Raw genomic sequence first — 15708 nt, 5'->3', positions numbered from 1 at the left:
GTAGAAATGTAGCAGATTAGAATAGTGTTGCTTCACTTCGGTGGCCAGAACTGAGAAGTTTTAATCGCAGGCCGGAAAGTTTCGGTAGATTGTTACCGAGTGTCTATCGCTTGTGTATTTTATAGTGCCCAAAGCGTTAAGCGACAAGCATGAAATGTGTCAGCAGTCATCGGTGGTGCATGTGCTGAAGTACAGAATGTGATTTTCACATACGTTTTATTTTCTGGGTGCAACTTAACGTAAAAAAAGATGGCACAAAATGCTGATCACAACAGGCTGAGTAGCATATTTGATCTCCTGAATTTTTTTTGTTATGCTCAGTATCAAACATAAGGCTTAAAATTAACTCGCGGATTAAAAATTGCAATCGTGACAGTGCGCAGGATGTCAGTAATGACACAACCCCCAAGAGAAAAAGAAGTACGTGAGAAATTAGAGTCGAGCTAGAAATTTATTTTCTGAAGTCTTTTAATACATTTAATGTGTACATCAAAAGTGAAGACGAAGACAAATGTGAGGGTTTTGATTTTCGATACGTGCTGCATTCGACGTTAAGCAGATGGAAGTCACCAGCATAAAGTTTTGTCATATTGGCAACCTGATATTGCATGCATTATCATCATCGTATGAAGGTATCAAGAATTGACTTACAGAACTTGTTTCCAAGGCCATAAGTATACATAGTGTTATTAGGGTGCCTTATATAAATCTACCTACCTTCAAACGGCAGAAAACAAAAATTTTCATCCATAATATCGAAAAAATTCAGGGGGCACTTTGACTGTCTAAAGTGAGTAGAGGCGAAAGCGTTTTCCGCACCACTTTGACTGCCTCCGTGGCACTGGCGGCGTCACATATAATTGAGTACTAATTACTAAGTGATGACAAATCAGTAATTAATTGTTAATTACTGATTAATGCCTGAATACTAATTAACTGCAAATTAATGACGCTTAAGCTTCGCCTTTAGGAGTGGAACGCGACAGCGTGTTGCAGCACTGCCAGGGAGTCCACGGAACGCCACCACCCGTTCGGCGCGATGCCTTGCCCTTTCAACGCAACGCTTTTTGAGGAAAGGAAGTGGCACAGTAATTCTCTGTCATCCCGGTGGACACCTGAACCGCACCGTAGAGGAAGGGAGGAAGTGGGAGTGAAAGAAGACAAAGAGGGCCCGTAATGAAGAAAATGAAAATTGTATTTGAGGAAAGGAAATTACGCAACTGTCTCCCATATTTCGGTGGACACCCGTCAAAAAATTCAGGGGGTACTTTGGCTCTCTAAAGTGCTGCAAGGCGAAAGCGTTTCCTGGCTACTGTTTGTTTGATTTACTTTTTATTTTTCATATTTTGTTTTTTATTTGTTTATTGCACCTTTTCTTAATTTCATTCTTTTTTATTTTTATTTTCACACCTGATATTTATTTTGTTTTATTGTTGTTTATTTTCTTAATTTTATTTTTTATTTTTATTTTCTTGATTTTACTACTTATATTTTATTTATGAAGCCCATGCATTCACTAGATGCGCCTTTATTCATGCTGGAACCTTGAGCCTTTTAAGCAGTAACGCCGAAAGGCGGACGAATCTGCCGACGCGTCTGTCGACACTCCTGCCGACGCGTCTGTCGACACGGCTGCCGACGCGTCTGTCGACACGGCTGCCGACCTGTCTGTCGACACTTCTGCCGACGCGTCTGTCGACACTCCTGCCGACGCGTCTGCTAACGACAGTATGAGGCATTAAAGGCTTTCGCCTTAAAATTCAGGGGGGCACTTTTTTGACCTAAAGTGCGGTCACTGATGTGTGGTTAAGATGTAAGCTTCGCTTCTAAGAGTGGAACGCGACAGCGCCTTGCAACGCTGCCAGGGAGTCCATAGAACGCCATCGCCCATTCGGTTCTACGCCTCGCTCGTCGGTAAATTGGTTTTTGAGGAAAGGAAATGTATCTCAGAAGAGCGTGTTGTCGGGCTAGTATCTGTCTCTCATATCTCATATGTATCTGTCTCTCATATCTCGGTGGACACCTAAACCTCGCCGTAAGGGAAGGGAGGAGGATGGGAGTGAGCGAAGACACCGTATTCACTAGACGCGCCTTTGTTCATTCCAAATCATCGAGCAGGCATGGCGTAGTGGATAGCACGCCCGTCTCACACCGAAGACCGGGGTTCGATTCCCGAGCTCGACCAATTTCGTACTCGGTTTTATTTATTTATATGGCCTGACTAGAGAAGCTAATTAGGCAAATTGGTAATTAAGCAATTAACTAAGCTCAGTCCCACTTACTTGAAGCATCACTATGCGATCCCTCCAATTGGTTGCAAGGTTGCTAGCCAAAGTGCAATTGGCCCCATTTGAAATTCGCGCACTGTGACGTCACGACCAATTGAAAAGCGTGACATTTCTGTCGACAACTGCTGCTTACAACGATGAGACATAAAAGGCTTCCGCCTTAAAAACCTTGAACATCCTTTATCAAAGTAGCTATAACTGATAACTTGTAGCTGGCAGATTTTACAGGAAGAATTGCACTGTTACCATCATTGATTTTGTTGATTTTTTTATGTGGGCTCTCTAGAGCCAAGTATCCCCTGGGAAAAAGCGGTATTATCCTATCTGCCTCCGCTGCTGGTTGAAAAGGAAAACTATCACACGAAAGCACGGAGTTGTACCGGAAACGAGCTCAGCTTTCACCTTCACCGACTTCCGTCACTTATTTCTGGAACGCTCCATTGCACTTCTTTTCCTCCTAATCCAATCATGAGACAATCTTTTATATTTCCCGTTGCTAAGCAATGCCTTCAAACCCGGAGCAACAGATTGCCAGAGGAAAACGTGCTGCCTTTGACGACGGATTGGTGTCAATAGAAGGTTTCGAGTTCACTTATGGCGATAAAAGGAGTTCTAGGATGGTGCTTCTTTTCATCGGGGTGCCTGAAGCGGAGAATAAAAATTGGGTACGGTTCAACTACTCCTGAACCTGGTCAGAGAGCGAAAGCTATGGCGTATCGGGCTACTATACGCGGCTGGGCGTCTGTAACGTTGAGCGCGTTTGGAACACTGGATAAGCAGCACGTCCGCCCTGCCACCCTCGCAAGTGGCATTTAATGGCCAATCGCGAGGGTTTGTTCGCTCAATGAACTCTGCGGCGTAATGCTGTGGTGCTGCGTGTATGCAACAACGTTAGCGCTAACGCACGCAGCCCACACCTCAAAGAGCGATTTAGACGTACACTGAACCAGGGAGCCAGTTATGCGCACTTCCTTTCCTTAAAAATTACCAAAGACACTTTAGAAATTCTAAAGTGTGCTTGGCGAAAGCCTTGTGGTCAACCCACCGCCGCTTCCCGAACCGCTCGGCGCGTGGCGGGCTTCCCGAATGTGCGGTTTTTATTGTCTTTGGTGACTTCCGTCTCTATTTTGATTGTAGTGTTTTAGAGCGCAGCTCCTGGCGCCCGTTTCGCGGCGTCGCCGTCGCCGTTGCCCGTTCGACGTTCATTGTGTTCATTGGCGTTGGCGTTGACGTTTTACACTCCGATCAATTTAAGGAAAGGAAGCGCTCATAACTGGCTCCCTGGGTCAGTGGACGCCTGAATCGCGCTTTTGGGTTGTTGTTACGGCTGCGTGAGCCGCCTAGCAACCGTCGCGGTGGACACCCGAACCGCACCGTACAGCAAGGGAGGCAGTGGGAGTGAAAGAAAAAAGACAAAGAGGGGCCGTAGTGAAGGAAATGAAAATTCTATATGAGGAAAGGAAATTGCTCAGTAACTGTCTCGCATCTCTCGGTGGACACCCGTCATCCCTTTGCAGAGGAAGTGGGAGTGAGAGAAGGAAGAAAATGAATGTGAATGAAGAAAATTAATTTGAGGAAAGAAAATTACGGAGGAGGTTGCGCCGCTGCGCGGAGGAGAGGCAACAGTTGGTACGATTCTAGCGCAAGGAAGGACACCGCGAACATGGACGGACACCGCAAGCATGAGCCATTAAAGGCTTTCGCCTTAGAATCATCGGAGTGTCAACACCAACGCCAATGAACGCAATGAACGCCGACGGCCTATGGCTTCAGTGCCGCGTTTCTGTCACTACCGCCACGTTGCTTAAAGCACGGCTGAGGTGTCCACTGTCCCAGGGGACCAGTTATGAGCCTTTCCTTCGCTTTTGAAGCGCCCGCTCTTCATCAGTTGCGTAGCTTAAAGTGCTACTAAGAAGTCCGCTGTCCCAGGGGGCCAGTTATGCGCTTTTCCTTTGCTTTCGAAGCTACCGTTCTTGCGCGACTAAGGTGTCCACTGTGCCAGGGGGGGCCAGTTATGCGCCTTTCCTTTGCTTTCGAAGCTCCCGCTCTTCGTAGGTTTCGTAGCTCTAAGCATGACTATGTCCTCTGTCTCCAAGCTTCGACAGCGACTGCGAGCACTCGTTGTTGTTGCGACGGAGAGAAGGATGAAAAGGAAAGTGCAGGGCCTGCCGACTGGCTCGAGTCGAGCCACCAGTGCTGCCACGTGCAAATAGAAGAGAGTTAAATGATAAGCGGAAAGAGTGAAAGAAGAGACGCGCGTCGCAACAACCGCGTCCGCCGAAGCGAAGACGCTGGCTGAAACAACAGTGTCTGCGAACACTCCGTGCTCCACCCATTATATACAGCTGTATTGACGTCATCATCACACCGTGGTCACGCAGTTATCGCACGATAGCGACGTCGAAAATATTTAATTGCATGACCTTTGACCTTCGACCTTGACCTTAGGTACCGTGGGGTAGCACACCATAGCGACACCATAAGTTCCTCATGGTTTGCCTTCTGACTCATATGAAGCTCAACAGGCTGTGGACGGCGACCATGGTTTTACATGGCGTTGTGAAGCTTTCGCTTCAATAAGAAATGGCATTTGCTTTCTTGCACGAGTGTCGCAAGAAAGCATAATACTATATTCTAGCGCGTCGCAAAAGTGAAACAAAAAGCAATTGTGCACATTGGCTGTGCTACTGTGGAAAGAAAATACTATTTTCATCCCCTGCTACACTTAGATTCTTTACTTTTTTTTTTGCAGTTCCTGAGTTCATCTCTTCCGGCTTCTTCCTATCTGAGATGTGACGCTACAGGAATGGGGAGTAAGGTAGGTCAAATACATCACCTGTATTCTTCCAGAGCTTTACCCACCTGAAGTAAGATGATGGTTTTCCCAATGATAGTCCAAGCAAAGTGCTAGCGTATACTGAACATTATACTTATTCTCTATACATTCAAAGATATTACAACATAATATAAAAATTGTCATCGCCTTTACCCTAGCCCATGTAAAAGCCTGAAGAAGGCGGATGAGCTGCTCCTTCTCCGCCTTCTCACCAATACATTGCTGTGCCCGGCAGCGCTAAAACATTTTGACCCCTCCATTAGCGGCAGCTGCCTACACTGTAGTGCAGTGTCTTCTGACACCTATCACATGGTGTGGGCCTGCCCCTCCAACCCCGCTATTCCCCCCATCCCCAACCCAACCCGGGAGGACTGGGAGGCGGCCCTGCTCGGCTGCCACGACTTACAGGCCCAACAAGCCTTAGTCGGGCGCGCCCGGGCGGCGGCAACCGCCACTGGGGTCCCATACTAGGGACCTCCACCTAGTGTTTGTAGGGATTGGTCCCTTACGGGCTGATCCAAACATACCTCCTGTTCATTCTTAATAAATGTTTTCACCACCACCACCACCCACGCGATGCGCGAAGACGAAACTTGTCAACGGAAAAAACTATGCCAGCTTTAATTATTCGCTCAAGCGGGAATTTTCAGCACCAGACCTTTTCTCAAAACTTCACTTCATCTTCACTGAATGAAAAAGTTCTTTTTACAGTCCCTAGGATCTCTTTACCAGCGTTAGTAAGCATAGAAAGCTTGTAACAGTAAACTATACTGAAATCAAAGCTACGCTAGCTCTATTTTGGGTGGAACACTCCCGGAAAAAGGAATTTACTAATGCAGTCTTTTTCTCACCCCTTAAGGAGATATGGAGGAAGACTTTATGATGATCAAACCAAGCCCCTGCGATAAACTCCTTACCCCCTCATAAAGCTGGAAAGGCTTGAAATGTGTTGATTTTTCGATTTATTAGGGTTTAACGTCCCAAAGCAACCCAGGCTATGAGAGACGCCGGATTGAAGGGCTCCGGAAATTTCGACTACTTGGGGTTCTTTAACGTGCACTGACATCGCACAGTACACAGGCCTCGGGAATTTTCGCCTTCATCGAAATTCGGCCGCCGCAGCCGTGATCGCACCCGCGTCTTTCGGGTCAGCAGCCGAGCGCCGTAACCACTGAGCCACCACGGTGGGCTGAAATGTGTTAAGTGAGGAACGCTATGGTGCTGAAATTTTTAACACCCATTAAACCGGCAAGCGCAGCCTTTAAAGCAGCCCGAAAAATTGAGCGGAAGCAACAGATTTCATACACGCTGACAAAATTAAATCAGTGAAGAGGTCAGTTTGTGCAATGTTAATTCATGCTCTGAAGTGTACTCCACAAAAATTATTTGGGCAATGAGCAATGGACAGCTTAAAAAAAAGAAATGAAAATGTCGAAACAAATTCATGAGCACATTTTTCAATATTCCCAGACAAATCAGTTCATGTGGGATTTGGCGCGTTCGTAACATTTTCCACGTGGAAAGAGATTTTGGTATAAGATTACGATGCACTAGAAGACATATTTACTTATCAGCAAAAAAAGCAAAAATACAAAAATTTCACAACATATTCCAAGTCATTAATAGCAGCTGGCAGTACCCGTCAATAATAAAGTATGAAACGGTGAATCAGTTATATCTTGTTACTCGCTTCTGGAATAGAAACTTAAAAGCCAACGAAAAGGCTTGAAACTAGGTTGAGAACAGTGCAGCCGGCCATAGAAAAAAGTTACAGGTGTAATTATAAGGGACAGGAAGTGAATAGAATGGGCCAGGGAAGAAACTCTAGTCAGTGCTGGTTTGGTTTGGTTTATGGGGTTTAACGTCCCAAAGCAGCTAATGCTATGAGAGACGCCGTAGTGGAGGGCTCCGGAAATTTCGACCACCTGGGGTTCTTTAACGTGCACTGACATCGCACAGTACACGGGCCTCTAGAATTTCTCCTCCAAAGAAATTCAACCGCCGCGGCCGGGATCGAACCCGCGTCTTTCGGGTCAGCAGCCGAGCACCATAACCACTGAGTCACCGCTGCTTTTTTTTTTCTTTTTCTTTCATGGTATTTATTTACATGGTTTTGTATACAAAGCATATTTTGTACCGGATTGGTTTCCTCTCCTGATGCTCTGTATATCATTACCGGCCTTTTAGTTATAATATGTTACTATTATGTTTCTGCCACGTAGCGCCTACCTAGGTGCTCTGTAAATAGTTGTTTTTGGGTGTGCGCATACACTGAGCCACCGCGGCGGCTCTAGTCAGTGCTATCCTAGATGAAATCTAGAAGTGCGCTGGGCATGCAATGCGAAGGCAAGATAAGTGATGGTCTCTTCACCTGGGTGACAGAATGGGTTTCAAGAAAAGGCACGTGTAGCAGGAGAAGACAAAGTCAGCTGGGCGGATGACATTAAGAAGCTTGCATGGATAAGGCGGCCGCGGTTGGCAGAGGACATTGTTAATTGGAGAGATACGGGAGAGGCCTTTACCATTAAACCATACCGCTTATCTGAAAAACTGCCATCCGCGAACACTGGATCTGAACACCGCTCCTGAAGTGAAAACCGAACTGCTAGTTCACCTAATTTGCATTTGACCTAACTATGCAAATCGACCATAATATTTTTTAATCCATACATTCGCTATGCTTCCCTTGAAACCAGTGGCTTACTGACATCAGAAATATAAACGGTATAATTTCCTCGTCACAGTATAGTGGCTAAAATTAAATTGGGTGGGCAATTGTTTTTCAAACCTCGGGATTCAGCACCCGGGAGTTTAAAAATAAAAAAAAAATTCGCACATGGGGTTGTTCGAAACTTTGGACGCTAAGCTTCCGGCGGAAGTGGCGTGAAAGCAAAATGGCGGCAAACGAGCTGCTTTAGTCGTGGTTTCGTTTGGTTTGGTTTATGGGGTTTAACGTCCCAAAGCGACTCAGGCTATGAGGGGCGCCGTGGTGAAGGGCTCCGGAAATCTCGACCATCTGGGGTTCTTTAACGTGCACTGACGTCGCACAGTACACGGGCCTCTAAAATTTCGCCATCATGAAAATTCGGCCAGCGCGGCCGGGATCGAACCCGTGTCTTTTTGGGCCAGCAGCCGAGCGCCATAACCACTGAGCACCGTGGTGGCAGTATCAGGGTTCAGATGGAAGAAGAAAGACCCAAAGCAATAGTTTATCGCTTTAAGAGGGGCGAACATTAATGGCCATTTCGTTGAGTATTCTTTTGCTGAGATTCATTTTTAATATCGAGAAATGCCAAGCTATTTCTGGAATAATTGGTCTCATGTTAAAGTGTTCACCCCTTTCGGTTTACTGCGTGCAAAAACGAAGAAACCTCGCAAGAAACTTCAGCATCCCTAACATCAATAAAATAAAATCATTGATAACTTCAAGCGAACTCAACGTAAGGGCGAGAATCATATCGGAAATAGTAAACCGGCAAATAATTAACATCGCCGACATCAAAATATAATTTAATAACAATCCAAAAAGTCAGTAGCTCGCGTATGCAATAAAAACACGAAAAACAGAAACCGCTAAGAACTGAATTTAATATTGAGGCACACTGAGCCCATCTAATTCCAAATACACTGACCACGGCAGGACTATAACGCTTCAGAAGAGTTTAAAACAGTTTACTAAGTCTAGTGATGACAAGAAGCGCCGCCGCTCGGCAAGAGGTTGCCACTGAGGAGTCGCGAAGAACCCTCAAGACACGAAGGTAGCGGGAGGGGGTGATAAGCCGAGCCTGGAAGAACCGAGGCCACTCGGAAATGAAGTCGCGTGGTAGAAGCGCCGGGAGGGCTCGGCGGGGACTTAATTTAAGCCGCTTTGGATCCAGCTGTGTTAGGAGGCGTAGAATTTGCTCGTCGCCTGGCACTTCCGCTTAGGAGCCGGCTCTAATTCGCGATGGTGGAGATCCTCACAAAGTGCATAATTAGAAGCCCACTGTCGCACCAGCCACGGCCGGTACAGCTGCCACATTATTCGCCCAAATCTCATCATTAAGTCTGCTTGTCTTCGCTCATCTTTAATTTTGTTTATTTAGCCAGTGCTTACGTAAATGCCAAACTCATAAGACGCACTTGGAGAAAAGGATCTGTTTTACGTACCCAGCTCCGAATATTGACACGGCAGACCGCTTAAGCTTCCGAAACAGTACAAGTGGGGTCGAAGTTGTCAGCGTGCTAGATATTTTCGTTTCGAGCCCTTGCAACGTTGTTGCAACGACGCCTGGAGACATAGCAATGAGGTCATCACGAACATAATTACTTCCCGTATCGATGGCGCCCGATTGACGAACAACAGACCGTCATAGTTCACGCTGTCATCTCAGCCGCCTCGGAGGTTTGTAAACTTTCTATTAAACTAGGGCCGCCGTTGTTCTTTCCCCGTGCTAGTGAATGCCTTTGAGGATTGTGACTATCCTTTCAGCCTCTTTCTTAGAAGTTAAGAGGCAAGAACAATAGCTAAAAATATGGCACTTTATTAGAAGAAACATGTCGACGCGTTGTGACAGTTGCGTATAGCAGATCGAAGCATTTAACGCCAGGTGATAAACTTATAGCTTCCTCTGACATCATACGGGCATGCCGTCGTACTACTTGGTACAAAAAAATAATAAAGCTCTGTCTGACCGTCTAGCAGTGAAAATCATGCCTACATTTCTCTCTTTTTATGGCATTCGATGTCGTGCCAGCCATTTGATGCGAAAATGTTGACATGCGCACATGAGAAATGTTGCCTTTTTCATCAATTGTCACTGAAGCTGAAGTGTATGCCCGGAAAAGTTTAGACAAACCGGTTAAGCACTTCATCAGTACCGATAAACTGTCGCAACTAGCCGAATTAAGCTCATTTATTATATTTTGCTTTTGATTTTATGACTGGTTACGTCGCCCAACCCAGCCGAAATAATAAATGCCGACAAGACGTTCACGGAGAGAACAACCGAAAGAGGAACGCTGTGACTGAAGGAGATATATCAAACTAGGGCACAGATTAAAAGAAAGTCTGAAAAGGCCTAGCCTGTAAAGCCAATGTTCTCCAAAAAGTGCTTTATTTTTTCCCGTCTATTTCTTTTGTTCTGCATGTGTTCTCTTTATTGAAGTTGTGTCGGTACATTAATCAAATAATTTAAACGCTGTGTCTCTTTTGCTGTTTTCACACTCTTTGTTTTTATCGCTTGCTCCTACTCGGTAGCAGCTATGCAGTGTTTTCTGTGTAAACAGTTGCATCCTGAAGTCAGCATATGCACGACAGTTTTATCTTTCGGTGCTATCATTTTCTTCGTTTTAACGCTGAATTTTAAGGGGTGCGCATGTATACGAAGCGGAAATGCGTCTTCGCAAGCAGACTTCACGGGGAGACAAATGCACCTCCGGGAGATTCGCAAAAAGCGGCTCTGAGGTGCACCTTAGTAATGGAAGCACCGATGATCGATGGGACAGGCGTGCGTCTCAGGCCTTCGGGTATGAATACAAATTCCAAGCGGACCTGCAGTCTTCCCTTGGCGAAGTGTTCCTCGCTCCGGACAAACAGCGGAAGAAGACCTATGTTCCTGCGCGTCTGCTTAGCTGCTTACCCGAGCGGAGCTCTCAGGCGCCCGTTCCTGCGTTCCACGTCGTAGTCGTCAGTGTTGTCGGCGGCTCGCCGGCGTAGTCGGCGTAGCACGCCATCTAACGGGTAGTAGCAAAGCCAAACGCCACCGGCCCCGGCGAGAGGGGACGAATGGATAACCGAAAGGTGTCTGGTACGTGAAGATATCTGAGGGTGAACATGTCATGCCCTTCCGGAAGATTCTATAGCTCCTAAAAATATGGATCCGTGTGGTGCAGATTTCGCTCGAGACTTCCGGGAGGCCCGATTTTTTATCGGGGCCATTTAGTCGAAAGCAACTACAGAAGAAATTTCGCTGTGTTTAGTATTCTCGGCTTGTCACTGAAACGACAGCGCCTCAAACCTGACGCTGTGGCACAAGAGAGGAAGCATGACCACCGCGCTTTAGCGAGGAGGGGACCTAGAATACGTGAAGATTACAGGTCACATGTCAACAGAGCAGCGTACGTTACACAAAAGTGTGTACTGGGTAGCAAATGTTGATAGCACGTAATTACGAACAATATGAAAGATAAAAATTCGGTGCCCAGTGTTATTACATGTATTTCCTTCTCAAGAGAAAGGTAGGGAAATTTTTCAATGGCCACAGATTTTCCCACTGATTCAAATAACTTCCGGTGAAAAAGTATCTCGGATGCGATTCGGGAAGGAAGAAAATTGAAAACACACTCCTCCTTGTTAGTATGAATTTGCAGCACATTGAAGAAACTACTCACAAGCAGTATACACGTATAATAAAACTTTGAGAACTGTAAATATATCGCGTACTAATGTTCTTATTCCAGAATCCGAAAAATATAAATGAAACTGTGTGGAGCGTTCCTTTTTTTCCTGAGGCCCGAGAAGATCAGAATGTAATATCGGTGGCGTTATTTACGTAACAACGCTTGCAATTCACTAATGACTCCCATGCTAGGATATCTGCGTGCCAGATCCCGTTCGTGGAAGTTACGCACCCGTTTGGTAGCGTAGTACCATTGCTACAGTCAGAAAGATCGCTGCATTATATTTCCGTTGTGCCAATGCGTACGCTGTTTGTTTCGAGCACCCACTCTGGTTGGTGCTGCTTCCCTGATGCATTAGTCTTATTTCAAATCCCCGCATGCCACCCCCTCCCCCCCCCCCCCCCCCCCCCCGGCCTTCTGGAGTTTACTTTGGGAAAAAAATATTTTTATAACAATTAAAGAAAAACATGTCAGATGCATACCATTTTGAATTATAATATGCACTTCGCTAGGTCCGCACGCTTGGGCTCAGGCGTTCCCAGCTTTCTTCACTCATCATTGTTTGACGAAGTGGCATGATCTTAGCTGCATGATCATTTGTGCCTGATCGTTTCGATATCTGAATGATAATATTCACTCCCAGGGCCATTTCATAGGCTTTAACTGTCGCTTTATTGCACACTTCCATGCCACCAACTTGGAACTCCCACGTGCAACAGCGTAACAGCTTGGTGCCACGGAAGCAAGTCTCTGCGAGACGTATGACGACACGCACGCCTTGCGCCTTCGCGGGCGGCAACTGGCGCGCGTTCAGGGAACCTACAAAATGGCATTCGCGCAAAAATACGTTAAATAAAGACAGCAGTTCTAGATAATGGCATCTTCTGAATGCAGTTGCAAAGAAGGTCCTAATGTTGCTTCAATATACCTTTATATAGCTCTGTGAAAGCCAAATTGCACTGTGCAGCGTAAGGCTATCAAAATAGGTATTAACTGATGATGTTCGTTACAGCTATGCTGTACCATTTCCGCGCACATTGAGCATTGATTGAAATCTCGCCGTCGTCAACTTTGCGATCATCCGTGGTTGAGAAAGTCGATCTTACCAGGTCTAGTAAGCGATCCGGTACAATCACTACCAGGACATGCGTCGCCAACAGATTCTGCGACAGCCGTTCAGACGAGACTTGCTCAGCCGTCCTGTGTGTTCAACGGTCTGTCTGCGTCTGTGGTTCCCTTGCTACATTCCACTAAACCTAGACTGTTCTCCGTTCATTACCGCTTCTTGCTATGAACACATTTCGGCGGCCTCGTTTCGATGCCTGCCGCACAGCCTCGAGTAGTGTTTGTGGCGTGGGCGTCGCCCGACGGTAATTGACTGCTCTACCGGGCAGTCCGGGTAATGCGGTATGCTGCCTTTTTTTGCCTTCTTTCTTCCCTCGGAGCCGATAAGAGAAGCGCCGCTATTTCGCTTCTGCTTTCCGTCCTTTCAGCATCGATGCAATTTCGGCGAGACGGTTCCGTCTTGTTTAGTTTCGGCGTTGGGTCAGAGATCTGATTTCGTGCTTTCCTCTGTAGTTGCGGCTGCTCCTTGGGCCGATCGCGCTTGTTCTTGTTTTCTTCGTTCCCCACAAAGGAGAAAGCAAAAAGAGTTTCAGCCGCGGTCATTGTGAAATTAGGGCGAAGGCTCCTACTCTGTTTTTCCTCATGAATCTCTTCGGGAAGCTATTTTCTTGCGGGCTGGCCCGATCGCTCGGAAAGAGCACGTCTCTACCGCATCAGAGTGAGTGTGTTATAATGAGGAGTTTTTTTTGTATTATTGTTAATACCGCCCTAAGCAGTAACGTCCAGAGCTTCAATGCGTGGAACAGAATGATAATTTACAAGCTGCAATAAAAACTCGAATTTTTTCCTTGAAGTTTCCTGTACTAACAGCGAGAATGCTTCGTGAAACAGCATTGCTTCAAACATGACGTGACTGCAGACTGAGTGCGACAGCAGACTGAGCAACCATACAAAGGCCGAAGATACCTCTGACGCCTCGTTGCCTTTACTTCGATGGCACGCGCTGCTGAATGTTCGCGCCTTTTTCATTAAGTCTCTGTTGCCGTGCACGTTACCAAGTACTCAAGGCCCCGCAGCTGAATCCACCTTGCCTGCGACTGCACGCGCTCCTGTGTCTTCCCGTCTGTGTTTTGGTATCGATGTCAGCGGCGCGTACAATCTCTTTGGTTCTGTCTTCACACTCTCTCCCAGTCCCAGGTGCACGAAGTGCTGGTATTCGTTGACTTTGCGCTTTTCTTCGCTACATCGTGCCATTACAAAGCTTGTGCATCCACTGGGCTTGGAATCTCCATGGTGCCCGAAGGCACTTATTAGTCAAGCAGCTGATTAGTTCGTGTGCTTCAAGTCATCGCGTCAAACGGTACGCTCGGCGGTGCCGAAGAGAAAGACGTAAAGCCACAAGCGCTTTCAGGATGTCCGTCCATGTGCTTGCCTTCTATAGAGGAAGCTCTCGATGCTGCTAGCATACTGTGGAATGTAATCGCAAACGCTATCAAGATCTTTCTCTGTTTTCTTCGAAAGTAAGAATATAAAACAACCTTCACTGAAAATTATAATTTCACCGCAATATTACATGAATTACTGTGTGTTGGTGGTGAAACTCGCGTAACTTTTAGTCAGCGTCGGTAGTAATTCTTTTCATTACTTAATGGCTAAGAAAAACACGTAAGGCGTCAAGCACAAGAAGTCATACAGAATGCATGGAAGGCGTTATCTACATAATCGAAATAATATGCAAAAAGATATATGTGAGCCAGACAGGCAGATGCCTAAACGAGAGGCTGAAAGAGCACAAGCGTGCATGTGACTACATTACGCATCTGTGTAACCTGTCAACACACATTTAAAGGTGCCCCCCCCCCCCCTCCCCAGGAAACAAAGACAAAAAGGAAACATGCAAACTGATGTTCAGCAAAGCAACCCTAATTGAAAAATCGAAAGGCAAGAAAGCCGAAGAAATAATCGAAGCCTTTACAATGATGTCAATGGACGACGAAGATTATGGAAGCGATTGTGACAATATAAGAAGAATATTGTGTGAGCAGCCGATCCGTCAGACTCACCCTGAAAGATAATGCCTATCTGATATCAAAACAGCCATAACCGTGTGAGTCCGCCCTTGCCCATGCCTACAAAAGCTTTTGAAGCCTGCAAAGTAGAAAAGCTGAAAGTAAGCACTCGTTTCGTTCGTCGTTCTTTTCGTCTTTCCTTCGTCTCTATATCACAGGTTGTTTTGACAAAATTAGAGCTTAAATTGCAAAACTGCTGTACCAACTAGCCCTAATCGTTGGTTTATTTTCAAATTTAGGGAGCTGGCGGGAAACATGCCACAGCTCCACTGAGCGCGTGTTTAAGGCCCCTCGTCTGTATTTTTCTTTCCAATAATTTATTATGCTGCAAGACCTATGGAATTCTGTATGCAGGTTAGGCTTGTTAGGCTCCACTGTGACTCTGATGAGCAACGCAGAACTGTGCAAGAAGCCGCCGCGGTGGCTCAGTGGCTATGGTGTTCGGCTGCTGACCCGAAAGACGCGGGTTTGATCCCGGCCGCGGCGGCTGGAATTTCTTTGGAGGAGAAATTCTAGAGGCCCGTGTACTGTGCGATGTCAGTGCACGTTAAAGATCCCCAGGTGGTCGAAATTTCCGAAGCCCTTCACTACGGCGTCTCTCATAGCCTTAGTCGCTTTGGGACGTTAAACCCCATAAACCAAACCAACCAGAACTGTGCAAGAAAAAATTTAGAGTGGACACTTAAACTCCACCTTAATGTTATAACGCGATACCGCTAATGGGTAAATGCCCATATATGCGGAATCGGTCATTCCCTACCTAGCATTCCTAGATCCCTGGGTTTCCTCATACCGATCCTGGTGCAGCGGTTAAACGATGCGTCACTGCCCTGCGTTGCCAGGTGCTGCCATCGGTGGGACTTGTGCCACCCATTTTGCTCTTGCCGAGCAACCTCTCACTACCGATCATTAGCCGCCACATTCCACGGTGGTCAGTTTGCTCACAATCCGGAGGGCAGGTTGTGATGACGCCACAAGGTCACGTGACCTAGGTGGCCCACCTAGGTTCCTTCTGCAGCGATTTTTCGCTTAGAACGCCGACGATGACGGCGGATTTTCTTCATTTCTT

Source organism: Amblyomma mixtum, chromosome 6, assembly GCF_055824585.1.
Source record: "Amblyomma mixtum isolate Tamu chromosome 6, ASM5582458v1, whole genome shotgun sequence".
In the NCBI taxonomy this organism is placed as follows: domain Eukaryota; kingdom Metazoa; phylum Arthropoda; class Arachnida; order Ixodida; family Ixodidae; genus Amblyomma; species Amblyomma mixtum.
The sequence above is the reverse complement of the archived record's forward strand: the minus strand, read 5'-3'. Positions refer to the sequence as shown.